This window comes from Ischnura elegans, chromosome 3 (assembly GCF_921293095.1).
Source record: "Ischnura elegans chromosome 3, ioIscEleg1.1, whole genome shotgun sequence".
Classification (NCBI taxonomy): Eukaryota; Metazoa; Arthropoda; class Insecta; order Odonata; family Coenagrionidae; genus Ischnura; species Ischnura elegans.
In genome coordinates this window covers 114,767,224-114,776,474 of record NC_060248.1, presented here as the reverse complement: position 1 = coordinate 114,776,474, position 9,251 = coordinate 114,767,224, and positions in this window count along the sequence as shown.

The window sequence follows — 9,251 nt, the reverse complement described above, 5'->3', positions numbered from 1 at the left end:
GAGCCGATATTAGCGCCATTTTCGTGCAACTGAAACGATTTTACTTCTATTACATCATTGAATTGCCAATGACAAGAAGCTACGATGACGTGAATACATTTTATTTTCATAATTATTTTTATGGATTAATGATTTTTGCATCAGTTATTTCGTCAAAACAGAATGACGATCCATGACGGCCATGACGATCATTATATCGGTTTTTTTGCGTAAACCTCAAATATGAATCAGAAAAAATCAAAATTTTTCGATGGCACAACAGAATATCTCCATAAGAACCTGTGAGATAATGCTGATTTTCGAAAGCGAATTCCAGAGAATATCACTCGTAAAGCTAATTTTTGGGGCCGCCAGCAGTTGAAGCAAAACTACAAAAAAGTATTTAGGAAATTTACATGATAATGACGTAGACTTCTTTTATGGGAGAATTCTACTCATGGAAATTCCTCCACGATACATAACAACCTTTTTTAAATTCCAAAATATGTCCTTAATGCCACGGTCTATCGGCCACCGAACCTGATAATTAGTTTTTTCCGCGTTAGGTATGACTTTTAAAAACATGCTATTTTTCCCGTCTATTTAAGTTCTTCTCAGTCAGTACGAAGAAACAAATCGATAACGATTAATATTCAAAGGGCACTTCACACAAAACCGCATGCAACAGAAATATCTACGTCAGTCAATACGAATATGTGTCATAATAATGTAAAACTTAACTTACCACACAAATTGCTGAGGTTGAGTATGCTAATATTTAAATAAAAATAACTGAACAAAATAGTCGGCTGAAGCAGCTGAAAAAACTAATGATAATTAGTTTCATTTAATAACTTAGATTTTCAATGATTTTTAACCCAGAATATTTACCGTATGTGAAATATACCGTACCAAAAATATACACTAATTTTCGCTCCATGTAAGTTAAATCCTCATGAATAACAATTCAAATTGACGTAAATTGGGGTAACTTCAAATCTGAGGATTTTGGAAGACTGAGTACGACCAGAAATATACACATTTTAGTTGTAAACAATTACAACTTAAAGCAGCGTTACCGACTTGCCGTATCCATACGCTGTAGCCGATTCGATCATGCATGGTCGATCTGCATTATGATAGATACATTACTTAAATCATTAGCCTGGGTCAAAAAGAGTCATTAGAATTTTCATGAATGAAAATCGAATCCACAACTTTCCCGCGATATTAAGTTACAGCCATGGAAATTGTATAAGGGTGTTAAACATTTTATACAGTACTCATGATGTAAACGTGCGAATAGTTATCTTTCTAAAGCTTCATCAAGACATGTAAGTTTTTTATAAAAAATAAATAAAAAGAACGAAAGAAATAGCAACGTTTGGTCAATAATTGAAATCATGTGGCGACGAAAATTGAATGGCGACTAAACGACGAATGTATTTTTTTTTCGTGCTGTTTCGATTCGCGTCAGGTATCGATGTTTTGTACTCATCAACAACGTAAACTAAAGGCTTGCTATACTTACTTTTCACCACTTTGCTTTCCCACATCGCGTCGGATTCCCCAGCCATATTTGATCCATTTTGAATAGGGAATCTTCTTCTTTCATTTTCTATTGCCCCCACCATTGTAATCCAAAACTACGTGGGCCGCTTTTTTTTTCAACCTCCCATTTAGCTCCACAAAAACACCACACGAGAGACAGGCGGGTACAGCGCGGATAGGGCAACTGCGCGTCCTCCGCAACACACGCTCAAGTCATTTATGATAGTAAGTTGTTAGTTTAAGGTTAGCAGCAATCTCATGAACTACGCTTCCTCAATTGATTCTCCCGCCAAGAATGCACTGCGGAGCGACAGCCAGAAAACTCGCCGATTAGCTTCAGCAATTGACCTTTATTCCCATAAAAGAGAATTTTTTATGGCACTGTGGCTAGAGTGTGAAACAGTGTGAAAAATTACGTTCATTCCCCTTCAAAACAAAAGAAGAGACACGCTGACCTCTGGAAGTGCTCTGATCCATGACAACGACCGTCATCTCAGCGCTGATGTAGCCCAACTACTCCTTGAGCAATTTCAGTGGGACATTTTCGATCACCCACCGTGCAACGCCGACCTACTTCCGTATAACGTCCATTTTTACGCTGAAATGAAGATGTGGCTTGGAGGTAAGCGTTTTCAAACGAGCAATGACATTCAGGACAAAGGCAAAAATCATTGGAAGTCGTTGGCGGCACCATTCCATGAAGAAGGAATAGTAAAGCTTGTCCACTGACACGATGGATTCCTCAATCGCCGATGCGATTTTGTCGAAAGGATTCCACAAGTGAGCTCAATTTTTAAATGTGAAATAATATTTAATCAATCAATTCGTCTTCTGTTCATGGCCCATCGGAGCTTGAAAAAAAACGGTCCTTGTATGTTATCTCAAATGTGACTTCGTCCGGCATGCGTAGCAAGGTTTCCGGGTTGACCTCCGCGTCGATTCATCTTCAAGACGACAGTTTCGCCGGCGTTGCAGCTAGCGTCTTCAGGTACGAAGTATCGGATGCAGGTTTTTGCCCGTCTTATATAGGCCTTGGTTTGGGCTAGGTGCATTCTGATTGGTCCGTGGGTAAGAGTCTCTTCCATGTGTTTGAGAGCGAATACCTAGCTGTCCCCCCTGTTGAAAGTGGATGTTTTCGCGATTTCTATTGCCTCTCGTATGAGTCGTGGAAAGTAATGTTTTTCTCTAGCGATGATTCTTGCGCTTTCGAAGTCCACATTGTGTGTTGGTCGATTAAAATTCTCCTTGTCGTATATTTGAAGCAGTTAAGTTTCAGCTTCGATGAAGATTGGTTCTTATTTCTCGCCAACGCATCTCCCAGGCATTGAAAAATAAACAAGATAATTACATAGGGAAAATACTTCCTGGTGCGATATGGTGAAGAGTATCCTCGCGAAAACAGATAACCCACTACACTTGAAGATAATTTGAGACTTTCCTCCAATGATCTTATGAAATACCGTAAGCAAAACGAGGAAAGGACGCCAATTTTTAGGACGACCTAGAGACTTGCCAAGAGTAAATATTGACGTAGGCCACGATTCTTGAAAAGTACCAAAGATAGCTGCCTATCTCGTGCGCACAATATTAATCCCTGAAACAGATAATCTCGTACCACTTACAACATAAACGACGAAGTTTACCCACGTCAAGTATTTATCTTTCCAAAGCTCCATCAAAACCTGTCAGTTTTTTATTTTAAAAAAATAAATAAAAAGAACGAAAAAAATGGCAACGTTTGGTCTACGATTTGCATTCATGTGGCGACGAAATGTGTCGTTTTCTGTACCGTTTCGATTCACGTCAAGCATCGATCAACGCATCGCTGGTACGCATCAACAGCGTAAACTAAAGGCTTGCTATACTTACTTTTCGCCATTATGCTTTCCCACTATATTTTCATTGGAGCCGAGCTTGAATCATAAATGTTCGGGCAAGTTATGCGATAAAATGCGCACATGATATCTCAGTAAAATTGGAAAAAAATTCTAATTAATACGGCTATTAAGAAATATTTACTGTTATTATATATTATATAAGAAATATTATTGTTCAAAGAAACTTCCATGCTTCAATTAAAAATCATACATAACACTGCATGTTGCCAAGGGGGTCTTTGGAGGCTTCAGCCCTCCTCCCCCAGAACTTTTTCTCTTATGATGACTACCTGCTACATATGCGGGTTGTTCAATGAGTTTTGCCCCATTTTTTTCTCGGAACATTTTTATTGTTAAGAGTCAGAATTTGGCGACAATATGCACCAACATGTCTTGACCATGTAGAATTTTTGAACAAAGTGTCCATTACGTTCTATGTCGGTGCACCAACATTTAGCGGGGGAATATATTCCCTGGTGGTAAAAGCTCTTGTCTTCTAGGCCGAGCGTGGCTGATCGTGGAGTTCTGTTTCTGCATCTCCTCAGGCTGTAATTCTTTACCCATCGCCCAACTGTACTCCTACCAACTAAAGATTCGTCATGCGCTTACACAAATTCTAATGGATTTTCACCACAGTTTCTTATTCTGCACACAAGAATTTGATAACAGCATTGTGATTTTGACGTGTGTAATAGGTAGACGCAATTTTGATGCTGTACTGCGATTCTCTCATCCGCTGGAACGGCGCCAAACTTCACCAGCACAGAGAACAAACTTCAATTGTTAAGCACCGACAAGGACATTGATCTATGTATAAAAATGACTTTTTTTTAATATGGGGTATTACTTATTGAACGACCCTCGTTAGGAGACCACTTTCCCAGGTGCATCTATCCCTTGAAACTCCATTTTCCGAATTGGTTACATTTCCTGCGAATTGTAATAATTAGGAAGTCCTAAGAAGATTAGAAGAGTAGAGAAGCTTTGTGGAAACCATGTTAAGAAGACGAAATAACCTGATCGGCCATATCTTAAGACATAATGGCCACGTGAAGACAATAGTGGAGGGAAAAGTAGATAGTAAGAACGGAAAAGGAAGGCCTTGAAATGAAACATTTGGAACAAGTAGAGAAGGATGTGAATGAGAAGAAATATGTAGGTGTGAAAAAATTAGCTGATAGGAGAATTGTGAAGTGGATAGCTGCGTCTAACCAATCTTAGGACAGTAGACCTAAGATCATTATGATTTACATTTCATAGTGTCCAGAAATTAGGAACGATGGATTTAACTTTCATCAGAACACAAACGAAATAAGTTACTGAAATGTAAGGTTTTCCGATACATGCGAACTGACCAAAAACTGTTACTTAGGCAACCTGCACACCTCCTAAGCAACTGCGGAAGAAAATTATTGGCTACGTTCCTGACGTACTACAAATATTATGCAGACTACCAGTTACAAGCGTACTTATAAGAAAAACGAAAACTTTTTTGAATTCGGAATTTTCACAGTTGCATTTTATTTAACGCTATTAATATCCAAACATATTACACGAAAATATTCACTAAGGACGAAAATCGCCATTTTAAAAAATCAATGTTTTCAGCAGGGATTCGAACCCGGATCTACCCAGTACCAGTCAGCAATACCATCAGTTAAGCCAAGCCATCGTTCAAGCTGGTTCAAAGTCGAAACTCAGAGTGGGTTTATCGAACAAGGTTGTTTCATGGCGTGCTTGGTGTGAGAAAGTAATTTTGATGAATTATTTGACAGTACACTAGAGTATCGAGAGTAAAATAATTGTAATCATTAACATTAAAGAGAAAATAACAGTTGCATAATGAGTAAATAATTTCCAGATTTTCTAATAATTATTCTTTCGTACTTAAGAGTTGGAGAAGCTGATAAAATTCCATTTCAATTATGCACTTTTTCAAATAATTCCAAAACTAATTTTTTTAAGGAATTTAAACATTTTCTGATTTTGTGAAAAAATACATCGGATGTACGTGGAAATTTTAACTTTTAATCCCTCAACTTCAAATAACAACTGTGATGGAAGAACATACTTTCTACACATCACGTACGCAATTTTGTAACCACACATTTGTTTTTTATCCGGTAACCGTAAAGAAACTTACTTTTTAAAGAAATACTTAATAATTCCGAATTTCAACACAAAGGCTAGTTCACACAGGTGAGAGTAGAGCTCACCTTAAATCAAGGAAATGATGCATGAAATTCACACAATCGGAGCAAGGACAGTTCATCTCCCTAGGCTGCCGAACGTCACGAGAGTTTTTGTTTTGGGGTGTGAGAGGGCCTCAGCCGGCATTTGAACCATGACCCTTCAACCTCAGTGGCTATTCCACCAGGCTACCATACTCTCCCGAAAAATTATTTAAATTCTCAGTCATTATCACAATTGAATGTAAACGTTAAGAAAAAAAACACTGAATTCAACGAAATAAATTTATTTGTCATGTATTGATAGCACCAATCCTGTATAAACAGTGTATTATCGTAGCCCCAAAACGATTTCACAAGGGGTACCTATATGTTCCACCATACTTAAAGGATTTTATGCTGTAATGTAATTGCATATGAGTGGAATAAAGGTATATTTCAATAATAAATAATTAAAACGAACTAACTTTGTATTAATCCACCAATTTATTTTCGTGGTACGACTAGTTTCGACGCAGCGGCGTCATCCTCAGGTACAAAGGTTACAAGCTATAAAATATCCTTATATATCATGTGGTTTCCGTGGGGGAGGAAGAAGGTAGGTGGAAGAGGTGGCTGGGAAAATCTCAAGTATATGATGTGGCGTTGTGGGCGGGTGGTGAGAGTTGGAGAGGGGCGGGGTGTGGAAGACCGTTGGTCGGGAGTTTCGACATGCCCTGATGATGATGGACAACTCGTTCATCGAAACGTCGGCCGAGATAGAGTTGGAGAACCTGACCCGGTGAAATTCCCGAATAACCTTCCACATTTTATAATTTTCCTGCCTCCTATGAAATATTATAAGAGATTATGAGTCGTTGAGTCAACAACATTTTCAAACATTGTGAATGTACGTATTTTTCATTGATAGACTCTCATAATTATTCTTTAGGACATTCATGATTATGCTTTGCGCGTTATACCGTACTATTTGGAAGAGCTATTACTGCGTAGGCGAATTTAATGTGAAATCAATTTCTATTACGGTAATTGCAAATTGTAACTTTAAAAATAATTGATATTTTTTTTCATCTTGGGATATTGCGAAATTAAAACTGTGTGGCGTTTCATATACATCTGTGAGCTTTCAAGAAAAACCACTTAACAGTCATTTAAGAATACTTATGTAATTCGTGCTTTCTTAATTAAAATTACACTTTACCGTTTTATTTATTTGAGCTCATCACTCTTCAGGCATTAAAAACGATTGCTAACATACTGTGTTTACGAAAAAATTGATACATAATTTTAATAGCTATTTCCAGCTATGATGAAAAAACTGCTTCCCACATCTATCTCAATAGATAGTTTTTAATAAATCACCCAAAAATAGGATAAAAAAGCATTATTATTATAATATTTCAGCAGAAAATATTTCGTTAACATTTACATTCGTTTCCTAAAACGTAATTTGTTAACGATACCATAAATCATTTGTAGAATGCTAACTAAGCTATTGCCATCTTTCTCACTCAAAGTAATAACTATTTTTATGCTGACATTGAAAAATTATATTGCTCATATTGGTATTGTAAATTTTTTTCACAAAAATATCGAATTGAATATTTATCATTATTTGGGTTATATTCCTAGGCTAATTGAAATTTTAAAATTAAATATCAAAAAAGTGAATGGATTGTTAATGTTTATTAATGTTTTAGAATATATTTTTAGAAGTTGGGAATGTGAATATTTTATTGCGACAAAACTTTAATGTCCACATTCTCACATCCAAATTTCCACCCATCCTGTCTCCCAAGGTATTGCGACCTGCGACTGTCGACAGCGAGACTGATTTGGGAATGAGGCGAAATGAAAGACACGCATCGCAATGAATGGAATGGACTGCGCCACGGTCACTCAAACGAACGCATGTCCTGGCCTGCTCCTATTGTTTTGAAAACGAGACACGATGGAGGCGCCGTGAGAGCAGCTTATGCCATCTATCTCCCTGATAACGAAACATTTGAAGCAAGGAAAACTTCCGCCACGCTATCGCGACCTCGGCGGAAATATATGCGAGAGGTCTCATAGGTTACTGCGGATGGAACCATGATTGGAACGGCAAAATCCTAGATCACGCGATGAATCCGTTGGTTCTGACTGTTAAAGTATCAGGATAGTATGAAAATTCATTTATAATTGCTTCATAAGATAAATTTTTCCATTTACCATTGTAATACTCAGGGGCGGTAGGGCCGGATCGCTTGGTGGTCTATCACCGAGGGGCCCGAGCTTAGGGGGGGCCACTACGCTCGCGTATATCGTGAAGCATATATGAAAGGCGTAATTAAAAAGACTCAGATTACTTTAATAAAAATTATTACCAATTATAAAATTCAACGTTGTCATAAGTTGCTTTATTTATAAAATACTCAGCGTAAAAATATTATATAAAAAATAAATAAAATAAGGTAAGAAGATAAAAGAACACCTGATGTTTTTTTTCTGAAAAGGCTATTTTAGATTTTAGTGCAGTTTTAAGGAACAAAGTCAGTAAATAGATAATAGAACCATAATACAGTATCAAATTTTAGGTACCTAAGCTGTTAATTTCTCACCTTTCATAGTACTTCTTCTTACGAAACCACTATATTTAATTATCTTTTATCGAGCTTTTAAGACCAGAATAGCGTCAAAATCCATTTCCGGCCATGCAATTTCCTAAAATTTTCCGGGGGAAGGTCCCTGAATCTCCATGTAAGGAGGGCCTCATCATTAGCCTCAGCCGAGGGCCCCAAATCACCCCAGACCGCCCCTGGAAATACTGATGAAGTTTGGGTATCAAAGTTGGCCTCGGCTTTAGATCACTACGCACTAAACTAAACCTCAGAGCAAGGGCGCATTTGTAAAAAGATTATATAAAAAATATATAAGAGAAAGGTCTCAGAAGATAAAAGGGATACTGATCCTTTTTTGGAAGAATTATCCGAAAAACTTATTTCAGTTGTTTTATTAAGATTTAAGTGCAGATTCAAGGGACAAATTCACTAAATAGATAACATAAGCATAACACATTTTGAAATTTTATGAGTAGTGAAATTCCCACTTTCATAACATTTCTCCTCACGAAATTAGTTTTATCTAGTATCCTTAAAATTTTCCGGGGGAGGACCCCACGACCCCCTGGTAAGGAGGGACAGCAGCCGAGGACACTCGATCATCCCAGACCGCCCCTGATCCCTGATAACGTATTAGGTTTAATCGGTTTAATTGACTGACTGCGACGATAGTGTTTGTTTTCTTGTCGTGCATTTCGATTTGAAATCTCATTTCCATTAAACTGGATACTTACAAAGAATTAGAAAGTATCAATAATTGTAATATAATCACCATTTTAGTATTCACTTAGGTAACAGCCCTGGATGACTAGCTAGATAGTAAATCGTAATGTGGCTACCCGTTGCACGTTTTTATTTCATCAGGTCAACAATTTTTAGCAATAAATCATGAATATATCAAAGTCCCTTGTCTTCTCTTATTAGACCTCAGATGCATTGCCGCTGAGAGGTATTGCATATCATCAAGGTACCGCGGAATGTCATGAACGACAAAAAAACAACACCTTTAATCTACCCCAGGAGGCGTTTCTTTTTGCTGTTCATTACGATTTGAA